This window comes from Lycium barbarum, chromosome 4 (genome assembly GCF_019175385.1).
Source record: "Lycium barbarum isolate Lr01 chromosome 4, ASM1917538v2, whole genome shotgun sequence".
NCBI lineage: Eukaryota > Viridiplantae > Streptophyta > Magnoliopsida > Solanales > Solanaceae > Lycium > Lycium barbarum.
The window spans coordinates 60,618,013-60,638,915 of record NC_083340.1 but is presented as its reverse complement, the minus strand read 5'-3'; the positions used below and the strand labels follow the sequence as shown (position 1 = coordinate 60,638,915).

Here is a 20,903-nt window from a genome sequence, read left to right as displayed (position 1 = left end):
ATCTTAAGCGGTTGCCCGTACAGAAATATCATATCAAATCCGGTAGGCTGGCGGAATACACATCGCCCAGGTATACAAACATATACAAACATATGGGCCGTTTTGGCCATAACAGCAACCGGGACCGCTTAAGGCACAGATCATAAACAGAAACGAACAAACATGACCCATGACCCACATATATGACTACAGGCCTCTACAAAACATAACAGAAACATATGACGGGACAGGGCCCCGCCGTACCCCAGATAGTCATACATATATACAGAGACATATACAATGAAAGGTCTTTACCAAAAGTATGGGCTCCGAGTCAAAGGAGCACTCCAAAGTAGCAGAATGTATCCTACACTGGCGGGTCACCAGAACAAACGTCTGTACTTGCGGGCATGAAACGCAGCCCCCGAAGAAAGGGGGTCAGTACGAAATATGTACTGAGTATGTAAAGCATGAAGTACAGTAATCCAAATCAGAACTGAAATAGGGAGTATGGAAAGTGGTTACAGAATCAGTATATCAAACCTGTTTTTAAAAACATAAATAATGCAAATAAAATCATGCATAAGGCTCAGGAACGTGGTCGCCACTCTGACACTGGCGCCACAGTACATCATACTCCAGAAGGTTTCAAATCTCCGTACAATCCCCGAACATATCATATCATCATATCATATCAAAACATCAGAACATATCATATGCCATATCACATCATAACGCCGTATATAAGCGGTACCCGACCCTATGGCGAGGTCTCAGGAACCGCAACACATCATACCGCCGAATATACATAGTGCGCACGATCACAAAACCGGCTCGGGATCCGGCGAACGATATCATAGTAGTGGGCTCGAGCAGAGTAGTGCGGAAACTATATGCAAATAAATAAATAAATTTCGAAACTCGATGAACAAATATATTTACGGCATCCGAAGGCTCAGAAATCAGTTTCAGGTCAATCGGAGTTAGTATACGAAAGTTACAAACTTTTGAAGTACAGAACTTTCTAAAAGCATTTCAGAAGCTCTTTTTGGAAATTCAAGTGACATTCATATTAGGGGAACTTTCAACCATTACTATGGAGCAAATCAAATGGAGCCTTTAAGATCATATGTACGTATCAAAATATATGTATCCAAAGCTTTAGCCATATCAAATATTTTTCGGACATCATTATGGATCACATATTCATACTAGGAAACTTGCGGATAACATTATGGATCAAATCAAATGGGGACTTTAAGACCATATTTTCATATCGAAATATTCGTCAAAGGCTTTAGTCTTCTCGTTTTTCTTTCGAACAACATTCGGAACATAACAAATAGAATCTTTGAACATAATAAAATATGTATCCAGTCATATGGAATAGCTTATGGAGGTCAAAGATGTTAGCCATCCTAATGGCTCTAAGAATAGGATTTTCTTTAGGAGCATACTTATACGTTATTTGTTCATTCCAAAAAGGTCATGCCAAAAGAAAGAAAGGTAGGCTTTACATACCTCAATCGCTCGCTAACAAATCCCAATCACTCGCTAGACAAATCCCGACTCAAGTCTCGGGTTCTCCAAGATCTACAATAGCGTTATTAATTACCAAACATTAGCTACAAGTACTTAGAAATCCAAATTCTAACTAGTACTTGTCTACAGAAATTTCGGCAGCATCTCCACTGTAAATTCAACAACCCCGAGAATTTAACTCGGCCAAATTCATCAACAACCACACCAACGATACCAACAACCATAATAATAGTCATCAAGAATCAATTTAAACTCATTCTAACATTAATAACTTTCTTCTCTACATAGCGTATCATATTCGATTCAACTACGTCCTTTCAAGCCAATATCGACACTTACATATTCACTTACTAGCTCAAGATTATTCAAACATAACTCAAGGACATTTCAAACAATCTACACAATATTCCGACAATCCCACCAAAACCCATACCTCACCCGAAACCTCCAATCTTCGACACGAACATTCACAACACATTTTTATCCTCCAATTTCATCAACAACAACAACAATTCATACTTTACCAACTCCATTTCCATAATCACATAAAACTATAATAAAATCATGTAATTTCCTACAACAACTTACAACCAATTTTCATGCCAATCTTGAACCATTTTTCTTCCATTTACATCACAAGGCCACAACACACAAATTTCATACTAAATAAATTTAATTCATCTTCCTTCACCAAAAAAAAAACACCACACGGCCACAACACACACACACACACAACTCACACACCACACACCCACAACACACAAGTTTCATATTTTATATTCATTTCCATACACTACAATATATATATATAGGTCTTCCATCACATAAAAGGATAGAATCCTTACCTTTTTTTAATTCGTCCACTTGCCAAAAAGAAGTACTTTCTTGCCTAAAAATTATACCATGTTGAAGAGGGTCTTGAACTTGGTAGGAATACTAGAAAATTATGATTTTTGGATCAAAGGTTGGTGGGCTAAAATTTCTCCCTCTTTCTCTTATGTTGGCCGAATTTCTCCTTGCTCTCTCTCTCTCTCTCTTTGTTTTGTTTCTTGAAAGTTCTAATGGAAGACATATAATAGGCCCTCTTTATTTATTCATCACATGGATCAATTTATCATGGGCTTGGGCCTTTTCTTTTCTCCCATGGCCGGCCAACACACACATCTTGGGCCTCTTATTCTATTTTTTTTTTTTTTCCAAGCCCACTTCTTTTGGTTCATATTTTGTAATTCACGAAACTAATTTCCGAAATTCCAATTTTTCCCTTAGGCTTCCTCAATATTTTCGCATCAACATTTTTCATGAACAACACACACACACACACACACACACACATATATATATATATATATATATATATATATATATATATATATATATATAATAAAATCAAAATATGGCCTTATTTCTTACAAGCCAAAATTATTTCAAATTTTTCCGAATATGCAAAAATACGGGATATAACAGATCCATAGCTACATTCTCAGAGACTACACAACAAAGCTCCATTTCCTTCGGAGCCATAGCTTTTGGGTACTTATTATTTTGTGTACATAATTATGGGCATAGCGGGGTCCTGTCCCGCTTATGTGATATGTTATACTCTTCTTAGAGGCTCGTAGACATGTGTATGTGGTTAGATGTGCTCGACCTTGTCGGTCTATATTTTGTATACCATTTTGTTGGCCTCGTCGGCCCATGTACATTGATGTGGCATAGATGCCTATGATGATATAAAGGGGTTGTTGTCCGAAAGGTCTAGTATGATCGATGGATAGAAATGTATGTTTTACTATGCGGCTCACCTAGGTGTTATGTGAAAATATGTCAAGGGGTGCCTGGGTGGGATAGCACCGGGTGCTCGTCGCGGCCCCTAATCGGGTCGTGACAATTTTCTAGTATAAATAGTAGGTCTTTTATTTCATTAGGGAGCATTTTATGAATTATGAATATTGAGTGTTTATGTTATCTCTAGAGAGAGAAACTTATGAGAGGCCTATAGAAGGCTCTTCTTGATTATTGTTGTTGAGAGGATTGGTTGCTTGGGAATTCAATTCCCTTGAGGTCATCCTAAGAGATTAGGTGTTTAATAGTGTGTAAGTAGGAGATCTTAGTTATTATAGAACTTTGGTTGCCTAATTGTGCCTATTTTTGTGTCAATCTATCTATCTATTTCATTTCCTTGTTATTCCTTTGTTTTCCATATCCATTATTATATCAATATGTATATAAGGCACATATGACAGGGAGCGAAGATGTGGCCTATCTTATGATTATAAGGCACATTTGACAGGGGGTGAGGATGTGACCTATTTGGGAACTCGTGATCTGAGGTCTATTTCAGAGAGAGTGGACTCGTGATCCGAGGTCAGTTCCGGAGCGAGTGGTACATGGACGTCATGGGTCCCCCGCAGGTCATGACTATTGTATGAACAACGCCTTTAGCATGTGTGTACATATTTGAGGTATTTCTCCAGTGCATTGCATTGCACATCATTAAATTTTATTCTGCATCATCATATGGCTCTTCACGTCTGATTTGGTGTGGTTTGTTCGTATCATTGTGGTGGCAATCGGATTATGGACTGGGTCAGATTGCGGATTAGTGGCTCTGCCTAGGTTTAGAACTTGGATTTGAGATTATTGAGACTCGACGAACTTGTGGTTTGGAAGCTTCATCTTAGGCTGTGATTCGGTTATGGGATGTTCTGTGACCTCGGTTTGGGTAGTATGTGCCTATCTTCTTATCTTGCTGATTTTATGCTTATATGTGTGAATTAATCTTAGTCGGCCTATGATGCTTACTCAGTACTTGTTGTTTGTACTGATGCTACTCTTGTTGTAGTCTTATTTTGAGTGCAGAGTGTGTTACTAATTCCAGTTCCCGTCTTCGAAAGTGGTCCAAGTCTACTCCACAGAGATTCCAGGGTGAGCTTTTGCGCTAGATCGGCACTCGGAGACTCTTCTTGTATTTAACTGTCTACTTTGTATTCTTGAGACAGTATTGACATTTAAGATTTGTACGTCCCATCGGACTTGTATCTATGTAATAGTGGTTCTTGTACTAGTTCAGACCATATTTTGGGGTTATTATTACTTCCGCACTTATCGTCTTTATAACTTAAATCTGTTAGCTAAATCACTGTTTATTTCCCCATAATTCTTATAAATGATTAAAATGATTTGGGAATGGTTCGCCTACCTGGGGGGACAGTGTAGGTGCTATCACGATTAACCAATTGGGTCGTGACAGTTACCTTAACATTAATATTTGGCAATAAAGGGGGTGGGAGAGGGGGGGGGGGGAGGGCATAGTTTCATGGAACGTGTACCTCATAGCTCAAGCATAAATAGGACTTCTCATTCCATTGTAAAGGGATCTGAAATCAAATAGTAAACAAACACTCTTAAGTAACTTCTTTATACTTGTTCTTGATTTATGGCAATCAGTCCGCCCGGAGATCTAGCTCACCGCTTCGACTCTAGCTTGCCGCTTCGCCAGGCCTCAAGATATTTACTTTGAATATCATTAGCTTTCTTTGCAATTATCTTACTAGAAATTATCTTACTTATTCTTGTCGATTATTTAATTATTTTGATCATATTGATCCGCGTGTCCATAACCACGTACACAAATTCAATTGTATTGTTTTACGGGTAAACATCTTTGGGTGTCAGAAATGTTATTGTAATTTAAGTTTCATTTTATGAAATTCAGTATATGAAGGAAAAAAGGAGAAGAAATTACATGACTTGCATTTTTAAAAAGGAAATAAAAGTTGAAGAAAGAGTGAAACTGTCTTTCTTAAACTTTCAAACTTTTTTTACGTGGGGTTTAACGTGGAATAAAGTCTACATGTAGTCATTATATTTTAGTATTGGAATTTTGAATTTCTAATTTCTAATTTCAAATATGACTCTTATTTATAAGTTAAGTTCATTATTAAGTAGGCGTTTGGACATGTGATTTCATCTTATGAGATGAAATCAGCGTTTGGACATGCGATTTCATCTCTGATTTCATCTTTTGGATGATTTGGGATTTGAAATCATGATTTCAAAAAATATAAATATAAAATTTGACCCATATGTTTATATTTTGTAAAAAAAGATCCATAAATTGGTAGATATATTTACCAATCATGTTTACCAACCATTTGTATTAAATATTAACCTGCAAGTTGGTAAAATATATTTACCAATCATGTTTACCATGTGGGAGGACTATATTAAAGAGTAGTTACATTACTATTCATGTTAAATTTTCCTTTTTATTGAACTAAAGTTTGATCAATTGATGTTGTATTTTTTAAAAAGGCCTTCTAGTAGCGTATTAATTTTATTATGAACTATTATTTACTCATTTGGTAAGTTTGTATAAGAATTGAGAAAATTTTGATGGTTTTCACAACTTGTGGGGTTTTGATGTTTATAAAAAAAACTGTAACTTAAGAAATCCAAATTGCATGTCCAAATATGATTTCATCGCATGATTTCATCTCATGAGATGAAATCATGTCCAAACGGCTCCTTAGTGAAAATTATAGATTATTCATTTTGGATAATTTTCTAAAAAATAGGTTAATTACTATTTAATCTAATTCATAACTTTTACTATGACAGGCGGGGGTTTAAGAGTCTGGATTATGTTGTACAAGAAGTCTAGCTAAATAAAAAGGATGAGATTTTATTTCACACATTCGTTTGAGAGGAAAATAAAAGATTAGCATAAAGGAAACTATTTTTACCTTGTAAAGAAAATTTAATTTCAAAGGGATATTATTTTCCCCTGGCAAATTAACCTAGTCTTTTGATCAGTGTTATAAAAACAAACCTGGATCAGTGTTATAAAAACAAACCTGGAGGAAGGTTTCTTAAGTTATCCCTATAATTTAAGAAAATTTGTTACTACAAAATGTTAAAACCCTTTTCTCAATATATATGAGGTACAAAATTAAACAAAATAGTAAGTAAGAAATGATTGGAAAAATAATTGAAAATGTAATTTTGAGGAAATTGCACGGTTACCCTTCAAATGGCTAATCTTTAATTTTGGGAAAACATCACTAATTGTCCGCCCAATCCAAACTATTTACCTGCTCATGTTCCCTCCCAAAGTATTTTCTGCCCTGCCCAGCCCAAACTAATTAATGTGTATCTCGCCCAAACCTCTGCCTCCATGATATCATCGCAATATATTTATATACCATGATGATATCATGAAGGACTAAGAGAAGGACCGAAACATCTTCCATGATATCATCTCAATGTGTTTATATATCATGATGGTATCATAGAGGAATAAGAGAAGGACTGAAACATCTTTCATAATACTATCTCAATATAATATACCATGTTGGTATCATAATTTAGAAATACATATGGCGAATAATTATTTTGGTTCGAGGGCCGTGATCTTTCTCCTTTAATTTTTACCCTTCAAAAGGGTTGGTCTGCAATTTTTGCTCTTAATAATATTTATGCCAAAGGGCGTGGACATAACATGAGAAATATTACACCAAACACAAAATCGGGTCATAAGTGCGAATGACCCTGTAATTTTTGGTGTTAGCCATGGGCCACTAGCGAGTAGCGAGTAGCGAGTAGCGAGTAGTGTTGTGTGTGGAGACTGGAGACTAATAACTTGGATATTAAACCCTCCTAAAATCTCAGCCCTTCCTAGATTTGCCACGCCAAGCCGCTTCTGACTAGTTCCCATCCGCAAACAAAAAGAGTCAATATGTGATATTCATTCATCTTCTTCCTTCCTTCAAATCACTGATAAGTGTTTATTCAACATCCATTTTGATTCTTGTTTTTTCCCTTCACCCATTTACTATCTGCTGTCAATATGCCTGCTTCAAAGAGTTCAGGAAACATAAAGCTTAGGAAAAAACTAAAACTTGCTAATTGTATATCCAAAGATGATAAGAAGACCCTAGATTCCAATGGAAAAGGAGCTAACAAAGCACAACAAAATAGGGAGCAAGTTTATGAGGGAGTAGTGAATGGTAAGTCTGGTGGGAAAAGGAAGAGAGTTTATGCTCATCGAGATATGGACAACAGTGTTGGAAGAAGGTACTTATTGAAAGAAGAAGGTAAAATGGTTTTGGAGGCGCAAGAAAAGTTTTCTAGAAAGAATGCTTTATATGGTGAAGGTAGAAGGTCGCTGTCTAATGAGAGAAAATCTAGGAACGTGAAAGTGGATGGCTATGGGGAAGAAGAAAATGTTAAAAGAAAGACATTGGACCAGAGTGGGAGCAACCAAAAATCTCCTAGAAGATCTTCCACAAAGAACAACTTGCAAAGGCCAAAGAAGAAAAAGCGAGTCATTCGAATAGATCCTCATGATACCTCAAACAAGAGGCTTGATGATGGACTGCCAAGTAAAGGTCAGTATCTGAGTCATCCCATTGCATTATGTCTATTATTATTTCCCCTACTCGTATTATCTTCTGTTCAGCTTTCAGCCATCTGAGCCCTCCATCATGGAGGGTAAAAAGATGCTCTTGTCAATGTCATTGACTTCTCTCCTTTGCAGTAATAGCCAAAGTTAAGAGTTTCAAGTGTATCAAAATTAAAAAAATAAAATAAATGATGTGTAATTTTGGAGCCTTTTAAAGTTGAAATATGTAGGTTAGACTATAACCATTTCTTTTTTCGTTGTTTGAAAGATAAAACCGTGCTTATACTATTTTGACTTTCTGAGTAACTTAGAGCACAATGTGTTTGCAGATGTTATGAACTTCTTTGCATGATTGTTAGCTTGCTGCTGATTTGAGATTATAATTTCTGTTGTATTGCAGAGCTCAAACAAAATACCAGATCATTTTAACCAAGACAGACACGGTTTTCCCAATAGATGTGGCACGACGAGCCATGCAAATTGAAGAGGTGAACATAGAAAAATATAGTGTCCTTTTTATCTAACCTTTTTGGCTTTTCCATTATCACATAAGTACTGATCATCGTACATGCACTATCTTGCAGAGCCTCAAGGCAAACAAGTCTGTTGTTCAGCCTGCGGTAAGAAGGGCACATTTATTAGCTGCACTTTGAGTTTAGGTGCATTTTTGGTTAGAAAACAATAATACTTTGTTTTGACTTTTTTCAGGTGATGGTAAGCTCAAAATCTGGAGCTGGTATCCGAAGTTTAAGAACAGTGCTTGCTAAGATCGCTCGGTTTGTGAAACCGTAAATGGTAATCCTCTGCCTTTTTATCTTCGGTGATGTCCCTTTCATGTATCTTGATGGGTTTTGTATAGTTAATTTATTAATATAACTTGAAAGTAAAGTCCTCTCATGAGCTGTTGTCTAGGAAAGTGATTCATGAGTTTCCAATGGTAACATGTGTATGCTAAATTATGGTGTGGTGCCTCTTGAGACGAGATATTCAAGCGTTAGCTTGATTTCAATTGGATTTTAACATGGCTTCAATCATCTAAGTTGGCTTATTTTATGAATAGGCAGTAGAATCTAGATAGGAAAGAAACATAAGATTAGTTAGAAGTGTGTGCTAAATTGCGGTATGTGCCTCTTGAGATGGAGTTATTCAAGCTTTAGTATGATTCCTATTGAATTTAATTTGGTTGCAGTTGTCCGACGGACAAGTTGGCTCATAAGTTGAAGCTACTATATTGTATATTTCAATTTTGGGAAAATGGCCAAAAATACCCCTGAACTATTCGAAATAGGTCAACTTGACCCTCCATTACTTTTTTTGCACAAGATGTAGAGATTTCCCACTAGATTTATTATTTTATGTTATACAATTATTGGTAGGGATGGCAATGGGGCGGTGCGGGTGCGGGGCGGGGAGGGTTTTGCCTTATGTGGGGCGGGGCGGGTTGAAACTTTTTTTAAGGAACTTAGTGCGGGTGCGGGGCGGGTTGTGGGTTTCCTCCCTTTACGTATATGAGTATCATGTTTCCATCTACTTTGCATATGTAAACAAGATGAAGAAGCAAGAATAGTGATGCTGAAACTTCAAGGATCATCAATCTAATCTTTTTTGACAGTATCTTGTTTTAATATATTTTTTTTATTTGTGTAATCAGTGTGTTCATGTTTAATGTAATCTGCTACCAGAATTGTGCGCAAAGTTATATACTATGTAGAAGTGCTGGCAATCAAAGATCCAATACAAAATTCACTCAAATCCTTTGTTTTCAAAATAGATAATCTAGGCTCTGTAATGGTTTGCAAAAATTCAATAGAGAAATTCTTTAGAAATAAGTTAATTTTTTATGTTTTTATACAGTAAATGGAGATTAAGTAGATAACTTATGGAGAAGGAGTCCATTTTGTTCTCTATTAATGGTTTATAATGTTTGACATCTGATTTCTGATAATTAGACTTGAAGAAAACAGAGCAAATAGCAAAAAGAGAGAACATACGTTCAATACAGACAAAAGAACAGGGGATTTTTTTTCTTCAAAAACACGTGAGGCGGTGCGGGGCGGGCGTGTGCGGATGTGGGCGTGGGGCGGGTTTACGTGGGTGAAGAAGCTATGCGGGGCGGGGCGGGTTGTAATGTTGCAGGTTAATACAGAACCCGCACCGCACTGCACCATTGCCATCCCTAATTATTGGTGGACTATTGGAGGGCATTTTTGAGTTAGTAGACCGAGGGTATTTATATGCCAAAAATGTAATAGAGGGGTAAAGTTGACCTATTTCGGATAGTTCAAGGGTATTTTTGGCCCTATCCCCTTCGATTTTTCTGGTCTCTTCCTCCCCATCAATATCTTTCCTTTTTGCTTGTGTTGCCTCAGTATTTTGAGGGACAACCGAAATACAGGTATTAACACACTCTAGATTTTATAACTCTGTGAATTATAGAATCCTGAGAAGAAACAATTCGAAAATTTCAATAGGTAAATGCCTCTGGGGGAATTAGATGAATGATGCATTGCTAGAATGTACAGGTTTAATACTCGCAAGGGTGGCTCAGTTGGTTGAGCATGGGGCTTTCATAATGAAGGGTCTCAGGTTCGAAACCCTCTGCCTACGAAATTAGGGGATTTGCCTTCTGGGTCGCACATGGCTTGCTTAGTGCGGGTTATCTCTCCTGTGTGGTTTGCGGGCTATTGCACAGGAGCGGGGTTTACCCTGTGCGCACCCAAAGGTTAGCGGGTGCGGGTTCCCTTGTCATAAAAAAAACAAAAAAGAATGTACAGGTTTAACTACCTAGCATTTTGTCGCCTAGATCAAGGAAATATTTCAAAGAGCGTCATAATTTTTGCCAATTTTCACTACTACAAAAATAGCTTTTAGCGGCAATTATTTAATGGCAATAAATTAATTGCCGTCCATATATTCAATAAGCTAAACTATTAGCGACTATTATACATTAGCCAAGAAAATGTACCTTCTTACGGCAAGGAGAAAAAATTGCCAGCAAAAGAGGCAACGTTTATTTTTATCTTCCCTCCAAAGAAAACCCTATATGATTTCATTTCCCTCCTCTTTCTTTAACTCATCCCGCCTGAGGGGTTTTTTTTTTTTTTTTTTCTATTTACCAGGAGTATTCATCTTCTTTTGATATTCTTGTCTTATCTATGGTGTTTCATTCAGCAAACAGACACTATAGCCGCTCCGGTGAAAAATAAGGATTTTCCTTTCAATGTTCCATGGTTCTGAAGATGGAAGTATTTAGATAAAGTTTAAATGTTCTTTCTCGCTGAATGGGTATGTGATTTGTTGTTGATAGTTGCTTTGACCAGCAACCATCTCTATATAAATCGTCGTTTAGAGTAAGTAAGTTCTTTTCTTTCTCAATTTTTCAAATTTACAGTGATAGTATATGTTAGCTTGATTTTTTTGTTTGGCGTTTGGTTGTACTCTGTCTTTTAATCATAGGATACTCGGTTTAGTTTTGAGCCGTTTGTTCATTATATTGCTTGGGATTTGGTTTGGTTCAGATTCATTTGTTTATACTTACTTGTAATGTTTGCTTCTAGAGGATGGATTTAAGAATCCTATTTGGTATTTGATAAAATGTCGCAAGACAGATATTCTCATAATGATTAATTGGTATGGTGTTTTACAAGTAGTTATTTAAATCATTGAAAGATCAGATATCATTTTCAAATATTCACAGAGTGAGTAGTCTTAGTTTCTTTATTAATTATGTGTTGGCTTAGAGTCACTTCATATGTTTTTTGTTTATTGTTTTGAAGAGTCATTTCATATGTTATATTTTGAAAAACATAACATCTGAGCTAAATGAGGCTGTTAGGTTTCGCTGTTATTCATCATCCATGTCTTTTAGTTGAACATGAAGATATTATTCTAAACAAAGAAATGATTTGTTTAAATGGAAATCTGTAATTAAAAAGTATTTCATCAAACCATTGTTGTAGTGTTTTCTAGGAATAGATGTATAATAAACCATAGAGCAGTACTGTTACAAGTCTCAAAAAAAAAAAAAAAAAAACCGTAGAGAGGTAAGGTCTGTAGCAAAAACCGTGATAGGCTGAAGAATAAGGGGAACTAGTTGAAGCAGTGAAGGTGCAGATATTTCTTATATTTTAACTTACAATAAAAGCAGTTTTCTTGTTTTAGCTTCTATGTAGTTGTGTCTTGGTTTTTGGGAGGTTGGAGAAGGTGGTAACATAAGAGTTCTTAGAGTGAGTGGAACAGTTTTAGAATCCCTCACCAACAATCTTCTAATTTTATCTTGTGAACAACAAATTGTAATTTTATCTATTGATCCCAATGAAGTCCTTTACCCCAGTCCTTCATGAAGTATTAATCTTATACCTTATGGTTTCTCCAAGGAAATTTATTCATGATGGAAACTCTTTAAGTCATGTGGAAAAGTATATTGCATTTTATCTATCTTGCAAGGACATCAAGCCTAGTGTAAGGTAGTATTTTAAGAGAACCATTAGGCATACCCACTAAGTTTCACTCACAAGGCATACCCACTAAGTTTCAGAGGACATTAACAATTTTGAGGAGACTCCATGTATATCAGAGGAAATGAGCAAACCTTATTTTTAAATTCCTAACTTGAAGTAAATTAATTTGGATATATTAAGGAGGACTTAAAGTATTTTTTTTCCCCATAATTAGTCATTGTGTCCTTCACTCTTGGAATATTTTCACACAACTCAATATGAGCACCTGGAACTTTAACAATCAAAGATAGTTGTGTCATCATTATAGAAATAAAGACACCACACAAGAATATATAAGATACTTGACAATGAGATGTTTATCTAAAACATAAAAAATTGACTAAGCATCCACTAGATAGAAGTTTCTAATAGGGATGGCCTCTCATTTTAGTTGATGCACTTCGTCAAACACACATCCTTATTTTATTTTGGTAGTTCCTCATGTGATGTACTGTTCTGTCACCATGTGGCTGGATTGACATAAGCCAAAAAACTTCACAAGTCAATTATCTGATGTTGTTCTAGTTTTTCCCAAGCGCATCTAGTGAGTTGTTAAGTCGTGATATCACTTGTTGAATCGAATAGCTGGGCATCTATGCTGAATGCTAATGTGCTTTAGATGCTCTACATAATTAAATTTGTGCTCGACTAATCTATGATTGTGGTGTGGTGAAAATTGAGTTGTATGATAGTCCGTGGTACTATATGTAGGTCATTGAAAAGGAGAATTGAAAAGATGTGATTCCTGGAGCAATATCTAGACTATGTTAAGGAAGCAGCTTCATTTTTTGCCTGAGTAGTATAATTCTGCAGAATAGTAAACTCTGTTAAATGATCATAATCTTTCAATTGGTGCTTATTTCCCCTGTTGGGACTCAACTTTGAACAATTGAAACTACTTTAAGATTTCTTAATCTATACTACATGGAGGAGTAGTCTGGTAACATTTCAATCCAAAACATATCGGTGGCCAGATATATTAAAAATTGATTAGTTTTACATGTGTGGAGTGAACGGATAATTGGAGAGTAATCATACAATAATTGACGTGCTTAAATCATTAGCTTATGTATTATGCAACATAATGTGGCACCTTTATTTTGCTCCTGAATGAGTTGACAAGCTCTTGCAATCACATCTAATAAAGTTAACTTAAAGCATTATACTACAAATTGAGTTGAATAGAAAAAGCATTGTTAGATAATCTTACAACTATTTAAATTTTATTTGGCTCACCTTAGGCTATTGTAGCATGGTAAGTTTCAAGCTGAAAATTGGATGTCCTATTTGCTTGTCACATAAGTTGCTCACCGTGCCTGGGCCAGAGAATTATAGTCTTAGATGTAAATAGTTAAAATTAGCCTAAATGAGTGCTACTTTTTTTAAATCGGCAAAGGGTCAAATTTACCCTCCAAGTATGCTTTATAGTTTAAATTTGCCCTCCGTCAAAGTTTGGGATCAAATTTGCCCTCCCCGTTAGGATACTTCATAAATTTGCCCTTGTAAGGATGGAAGTATGACTTGGACTCCACAACACAAAAAAGTTAGCCACGTCAGATCCACGTAGGCTCCACGTAAGCTTCCAACCCCAATTATTTTAACCCGTAACCCGTTTCTGGTGGCAAACAAAGACTGTTTCAGCTTCTAAGGCAACGTTTGGCTACTCAGCTAACTCAACAAAAAGAACCAAAGAAGATAAAATTTCAACATATTGAGCAGCCTTCATCTGGTAAACTAGTTGGAAAAGTTGGTTTTCAATTGAGTTGACCAGTTGTAATAATATTTCATACATTACAAACCCAAACGAGACCTAATAAAATATGCATAGCTTTCCTGTAAGATTTGGAAACATCATAGCATTAAAGGGGGTATCTGTTGAGCTTTCCTTTTCTATTTCTTGGGATCCTTTTTTTTTTCTTCTGTTTTTTTTCCAGTTATAACAGCAGTAAAGTGGAAAAAAAGGATATGAGTAGGCTTTGAATAATGAATCTTAAGTTATATAGTTAGGTAACGTGTTGGGACAAATATGTCCACCCTTTTTTGGAGAAATTGGGTAAGTGGCACTTACAGGTATCAGCTACATTGGCTTTTTCACATAAACATTGCTACGAAGGATCTTGCCCATAGAAACAGATTACGGGTTAAAATAATTGGGGTTGGGAGCTTATGTGGAGTGATGTGGCTAATATTTTTGTGTTGTGGAGTCCAAGTCATACTTCCATCCATATAAGGGCAAATTTATCAAGTATCCTAACGGGGAGGGCAAATCTCATCCCATACTTTGACGGAGGGCAAACTTAAACTATAAACCATACTTGGAGGGTAAATTTGACCCTTTGTCCTTTTTAAATTGATATGTGAAGGCATAAACTGGTGTCAACTTGTTATAAATGCAGGAACAAGAGATTATTTTTAGTTAACCTTTCACAATCTGGTTTCATATCTGTCATTGGTTCTTTATCGAGGTCTTTCCTAATGAGATTTTGTTGGACTTAGGTAGTGAAAAAGCACCACTCCAGAAAACTAATCTGGTTTGCAGTGTGTTATATAGCTGAGTACTTACTCGTATTATCATGGAAAGTAAAAAATGCTAACTGTAATTGTAGTGTATCATATACTGAAAGTACCCTGATCCTAATTGTTGTGGATGCTTGGTATGTTTCTCTGAAAATTCTGAATGCCGATATATAAGTGAAGTAATTTTAAACTCATAGTTCATCTCAATCTATTTTGAGGTTAGGCTCATTCTGAATGCCTATTTGTTCTATACATAATTTTTGTGCTTGTATGGGGGAAATTCGGGGTCGGCAGGAAACCCAATCAAGGCGCGCCAAGTGGAGGCGTGGGGCCAATTAAGCAGTAACCTCGGTTACATCCCCGGAATGCCCGGTCCGTAATACCCCGTGAATCTTCAAGGGCCGGGGACCTTGAGGATGTAGGAGATCGGAACTCAGCAAACTAGAGAGCCGTTGGAACGGGGTTGCTTTGCAAGGACCCGGTGCCTGCTCACAGCTGGCTTGCACTCTAGACAACCCCCGTCACATCTGTCAGTCTCGACGTTAACAACACTGTACAATAGGACGTTAACACTGTTGGCTCGTCACATCACGTGCACCTTAGCATTGAAAAGTCTAGGGCTTGTGTAGATAAATATACCTTCTTGGAGAAGGAACAGGCATCTCATCTCTAACACTTGTAGCCCTAAAAACTCCATTCTTGAAACCCTCAGGGGTTGGCCTGGTGGCAATTGACTTGAGCCTTGGGGTGCTCCCCTTCAAGGTCTCAAGTTCGAAACCCGCTGGGTGCAAACAATTTCTGGGGGCCATCGGACTGGGGAAACCCTGAATTAACCGTGGTGCACTTGCGGGAAACTCCTTGCCGAGGGCCTGTGCACCCCCGGGATTAGTCGGGGCTCAAAGAGACTCGGACACCCGGTGCTAGTCAAAAAAAAAAAAAAAAAAAAAAAAACTCCATTCTTGAGCTCCGAATACAGCAAGTCACTATGCTGTCACTCTTTACATTTCTGTAACACTTCGTCCATCTATTTTTCTGTCATCAATCACGATCCATTTGTCTTTAATCCCATTTTCAACAAATTTAATTGATTATCCTAAAACCATTTTTTAGCGGTAAACAGTGCTTGATAGGGACAAATAAGAAAAGTGCAGGACATGACGTGGAAGCACAGTAAAGTTGGCTGTCCCAAAGCCAGTTCAAATTTTTACTAGCCAATACCTTAGGGGCTTGGGGCACATTTCAAGGCACTGAGTAGACGAGACATAAAAGAAGGAAATAGACAATGTAAGTATTAGAAGCAAAAGAAGGAGGTAGTAAAAACATATTTCGTTTTGGTCCCATGGAAGAACTGCTGTAGGATTTCAATAAGTGCTGCAGCTTTCTGTCACCAGCTAGTTGCTGCTATTGCTTCTTTTCTTTTTTTTTTTTTTTTTTTTTTTTGGGCATTTGGTGGTCAGTATATATAGATTTAGTGCTTCACAATCTACTCTTTTTTTTTTTTTTTTGGGCAGGAGAGGGGAAGGAAGAAACTTGGAAAATAATGTGTGATTGTTCTGAATGGCACAATATACTTATCAACTCAATTCTCCCTTTACATTTCTGATGAACTTGTGAAAAGTGTTGTTGGATTTGGTATCACACCACTTGTTGTGAAATTTAGTTTTACAAGAAAGTGATATCAGGAGCTTTTTCTAGCCGTTGTATTAATTGTCTAGTTTGCTTTGGCTAGTTCATTTCATATGCCGGTTTCATCACATTTGTTTCTTTTTCTCTCTCTTTTCTTCCGTTTTTTGTTTTCCTTTTCGTATAATGAACTTTTACTAATCTATGCATTTTACCTGTTTCAATTTAAAATATTTTTTGTTCCTTTCGGTTTGTGATGGGAGACTGCTACTGTGAGATGTAACTACTGAACTAGTCCACGTCTTTTCATTTTGGCTTCAGTGCAGATCACCTGCCACTATCAGCAAGAAATCAATATATCCACGGATGGTATAAGATAAAATATGTAGTTTTCTCTTGATTGGTGATGGATGGTGGCTGTTGCAAATGCGCATTCCTGGTAACATGTTTTCTGCATGAGCGTCAACTTGGCCATGTCACAGAACAAGACACTTTTAAAGTCTAGCATTTTTTTATGTGAATTGTTGTTGCTCAGTGCTGCCCTTTGAATAGTCTACTGAAAATCATTCTATTTATTTGTTTCCGATATTCAGTCTCCTAACGATAGTGGGCACCTTTTCGTTTAGGGTCCTAAATGGTTGTGAGGTTCTGTAGCTATGTAAATTCATTGACAATGAAGTTGGTTGACTGGTTCTAATTTTAAAATGCCTAGATTCTACTGAGTGGATGAACTTGGGTTTTCATTGATAAGCAGAACGACATGGTATGCGGCGTTGACAATATCGAGATTTAGTTGTAACAGCTAAATGAAAGATCCTTTGACTAGTCTTACAATGAGTTTGAAAATCTTGGTAACTTCTAGAGAGAGGACCAAGGGAAATTACTCATCATTCTCGGTTTATGCAACGTTTTGACTTGCCTCTTATTCTATTTCTTTTTTATTTTTCCAAGCTCACTTCTTTTGGTTCATATTTTGTAATTCACGAAACTAATTTTCGAAATTCCAATTTTGCCCTTAGGCTTCCTCAATATTTTTGCATCAACATTTTTCATGAACAACACACATATATATATATATATAATAAAATCAAAATATGGCCTTATTTCTTACAAGCCAAAATTATTTCAAATTTTTCCGAATATGCAAAAATACGGGATATAACAGATCCATAGCTACATTCTCAGAGACTACACAACAAAGCTCCATTTCCTTCGGAGCCATAGCTTTTGGGTACTTATTATTTTGTGTACATAATTATGGGCATAGCGGGGTCCTGTCCCGCTTATGTGATATGTTATACTCTTCTTAGAGGCTCGTAGACATGTGTATGTGGTTAGATGTGCTCGACCTTGTTGGTCTATATTTTGTATACCATTTTGTTGGCCTCGTCGGCCCATGTACATTGATGTGGCATAGATGCCTATGATGATATAAAGGGGTTGTTGTCCGAAAGGTCTAGTATGATCGATGGATAGAAATGTATGTTTTACTATGCGGCTCACCTAGGTGTTATGTGAAAATATGTCAAGGGGTGCCTGGGTGGGATAGCACCGGGTGCTCGTCGCGGCCCCTAATCGGGTCGTGACAATTTTCTAGTATAAATAGTAGGTCTTTTATTTCATTAGGGAGCATTTTATGAATTATGAATATTGAGTGTTTATGTTATCTCTAGAGAGAGAAACTTATGAAAGGCCTATAGAAGGCTCTTCTTGATTATTGTTGTTGAGAGGATTGGTTGCTTGGGAATTCAATTCCCTTGAGGTCATCCTAAGAGATTAGGTGTTTAATAGTGTGTAAGTAGGAGATCTTAGTTATTATAGAACTTTGGTTGCCTAATTGTGCCTATTTTTGTGTCAATCTATCTATCTATTTCATTTCCTTGTTATTCCTTTGTTTTCCATATCCATTATTATATCAATATGTATATAAGGCACATATGACAGGGAGCGAAGATGTGGCCTATCTTATGATTATAAGGCACATTTGACAGGGGGTGAGGATGTGACCTATTTGGGAACTCGTGATCTGAGGTCTATTTCAGAGAGAGTGGACTCGTGATCCGAGGTCAGTTCCGGAGCGAGTGGTACATGGACGTCATGGGTCCCCCGCAGGTCATGACTATTGTATGAACAACGCCTTTAGCATGTGTGTACATATTTGAGGTATTTCTCCAGTGCATTGCATTGCACATCATTAAATTTTATTCTGCATCATCATATGGCTCTTCACGTCTGATTTGGTGTGGTTTGTTCGTATCATTGTGGTGGCAATCGGATTATGGACTGGGTCAGATTGCGGATTAGTGGCTCTGCCTAGGTTTAGAACTTGGATTTGAGATTATTGAGACTCGACGAACTTGTGGTTTGGAAGCTTCATCTTAGGCTGTGATTCGGTTATGGGATGTTCTGTGACCTCGGTTTGGGTAGTATGTGCCTATCTTCTTATCTTGCTGATTTTATGCTTATATGCGTGAATTAATCTTAGTCGGCCTATGATGCTTACTCAGTACTTGTTGTTTGTACTGATGCTACTCTTGTTGTAGTCTTATTTTGAGTGCAGAGTGTGTTACTAATTCCAGTTCCCGTCTTCGAAAGTGGTCCAAGTCTACTCCACAGAGATTCCAGGGTGAGCTTTTGGGCTAGATCGGCACTCGGAGACTCTTCTTGTATTTAACTGTCTACTTTGTATTCTTGAGACAGTATTGACATTTAAGATTTGTACGTCCCATCGGACTTGTATCTATGTAATAGTGGTTCTTGTACTAGTTCAGACCATATTTTGGGGTTATTATTACTTCCGCACTTATCGTCTTTATAACTTAAATCTGTTAGCTAAATCACTATTTATTTCCCCATAATTCTTATAAATGATTAAAATGATTTGGGAATGGTGACAGTTACCTTAACATTAATATTTGGCAATAAAGGGGGTGGGAGAGGGGGGGGGGGGGGGGGGGGGGAGGGCACAGTTTCATGGAACGTGTATCTCATAGCTCAAGCATAAATAGGACTTCTCATTCCATTGTAAAGGGATCTGAAATCAAATAGTAAACAAACACTCTTAAGTAACTTCTTTATACTTGTTCTTGATTTATGGCAATCAGTCCGCCCGGAGATCTAGCTCACCGCTTCGACTCTAGCTTGCCGCTTCGCCAGGCCTCAAGCTATTTACTTTGAATATCATTAGCTTTCTTTGCAATTATCTTACTAGAAATTATCTTACTTATTCTTGTCGATTATTTAATTATTTTGATCATATTGATTCGCGTGTCCATAACCACGTACACAAATTCAATTGTATTGTTTTACGGGTAAACATCTTTGGGTGTCAGAAATGTTATTGTAATTTAAGTTTCATTTTATGAAATTCAGTATATGAAGGAAAAAAGGAGAAGAAATTACATGACTTGCATTTTTAAAAAGGAAATAAAAGTTGAAGAAAGAGTGAAACTGTCTTTCTTAAACTTTCAAACTTTTTTTACGTGGGGTTTAACGTGGAATAAAGTCTACATGTAGTCATTATATTTTAGTATTGGAATTTTGAATTTCTAATTTCTAATTTCAAATATGACTCTTATTTATAAGTTAAGTTCATTATTAAGTAAGCGTTTGGACATGCGATTTCATCTTATGAGATGAAATCAGCGTTTGGACATGCGATTTCATCTCTGATTTCATCTTTTGGATGATTTGGGATTTGAAATCATGATTTCAAAAAATATAAATATAAAATTTGACCCATATGTTTATATTTTGTAAAAAAAGATCCATAAATTGGTAGATATATTTACCAATCATATTTACCAACCATTTGTATTAAATATTAACCTGCAAGTTGGTAAAATATATTTACCAATCATGTTTACCATGTGGGAGGACTATATTAAAGAGTAGTTACATTACTATTCATGTTAAATTTTCCTTTTTATTGAACTAAAGTTTGATCAATTGATGTTGTATTTTTTAAAAAGGCCTTCTAGTAGCGTATTAATTTTATTATGAACTATTATTTACTCATTTGGTAAGTTTGTATAAGAATTGAGAAAATTTTGATGGTTTTCACAACTTGTGGGGTTTTGATGTTTATAAAAAAAACTGTAACTTAAGAAATCCAAATTGCATGTCCAAATATGATTTCATCGCATGATTTCATCTCATGAGATGAAATCATGTCCAAACGGCTCCTTAGTGAAAATTATAGATTATTCATTTTGGATAATTTTCTAAAAAATAGGTTAATTACTATTTAATCTAATTCATAACTTTTACTATGACAGGCGGGGGTTTAAGAGTCTGGATTATGTTGTACAAGAAGTCTAGCTAAATAAAAAGGATGA

The 20,903-nt window shown here is 36.4% G+C and overlaps 1 long non-coding RNA gene across 1 annotated transcript; it reads left to right on the top strand.

The window, feature by feature from the left end:
* The first annotated feature begins 7,020 nt into the window (after positions 1 to 7,020).
* On the top strand, positions 7,021 to 19,370 carry LOC132636050 (uncharacterized). The gene is made up of 6 exons (XR_009580930.1): positions 7,021 to 7,913; positions 8,328 to 8,415; positions 8,512 to 8,547; positions 8,636 to 8,722; positions 16,888 to 18,729; positions 18,859 to 19,370. It is a non-coding gene; the product is annotated as an uncharacterized LOC132636050 (long non-coding RNA).
* The last annotated feature ends 1,533 nt before the right edge of the window (positions 19,371 to 20,903 follow it).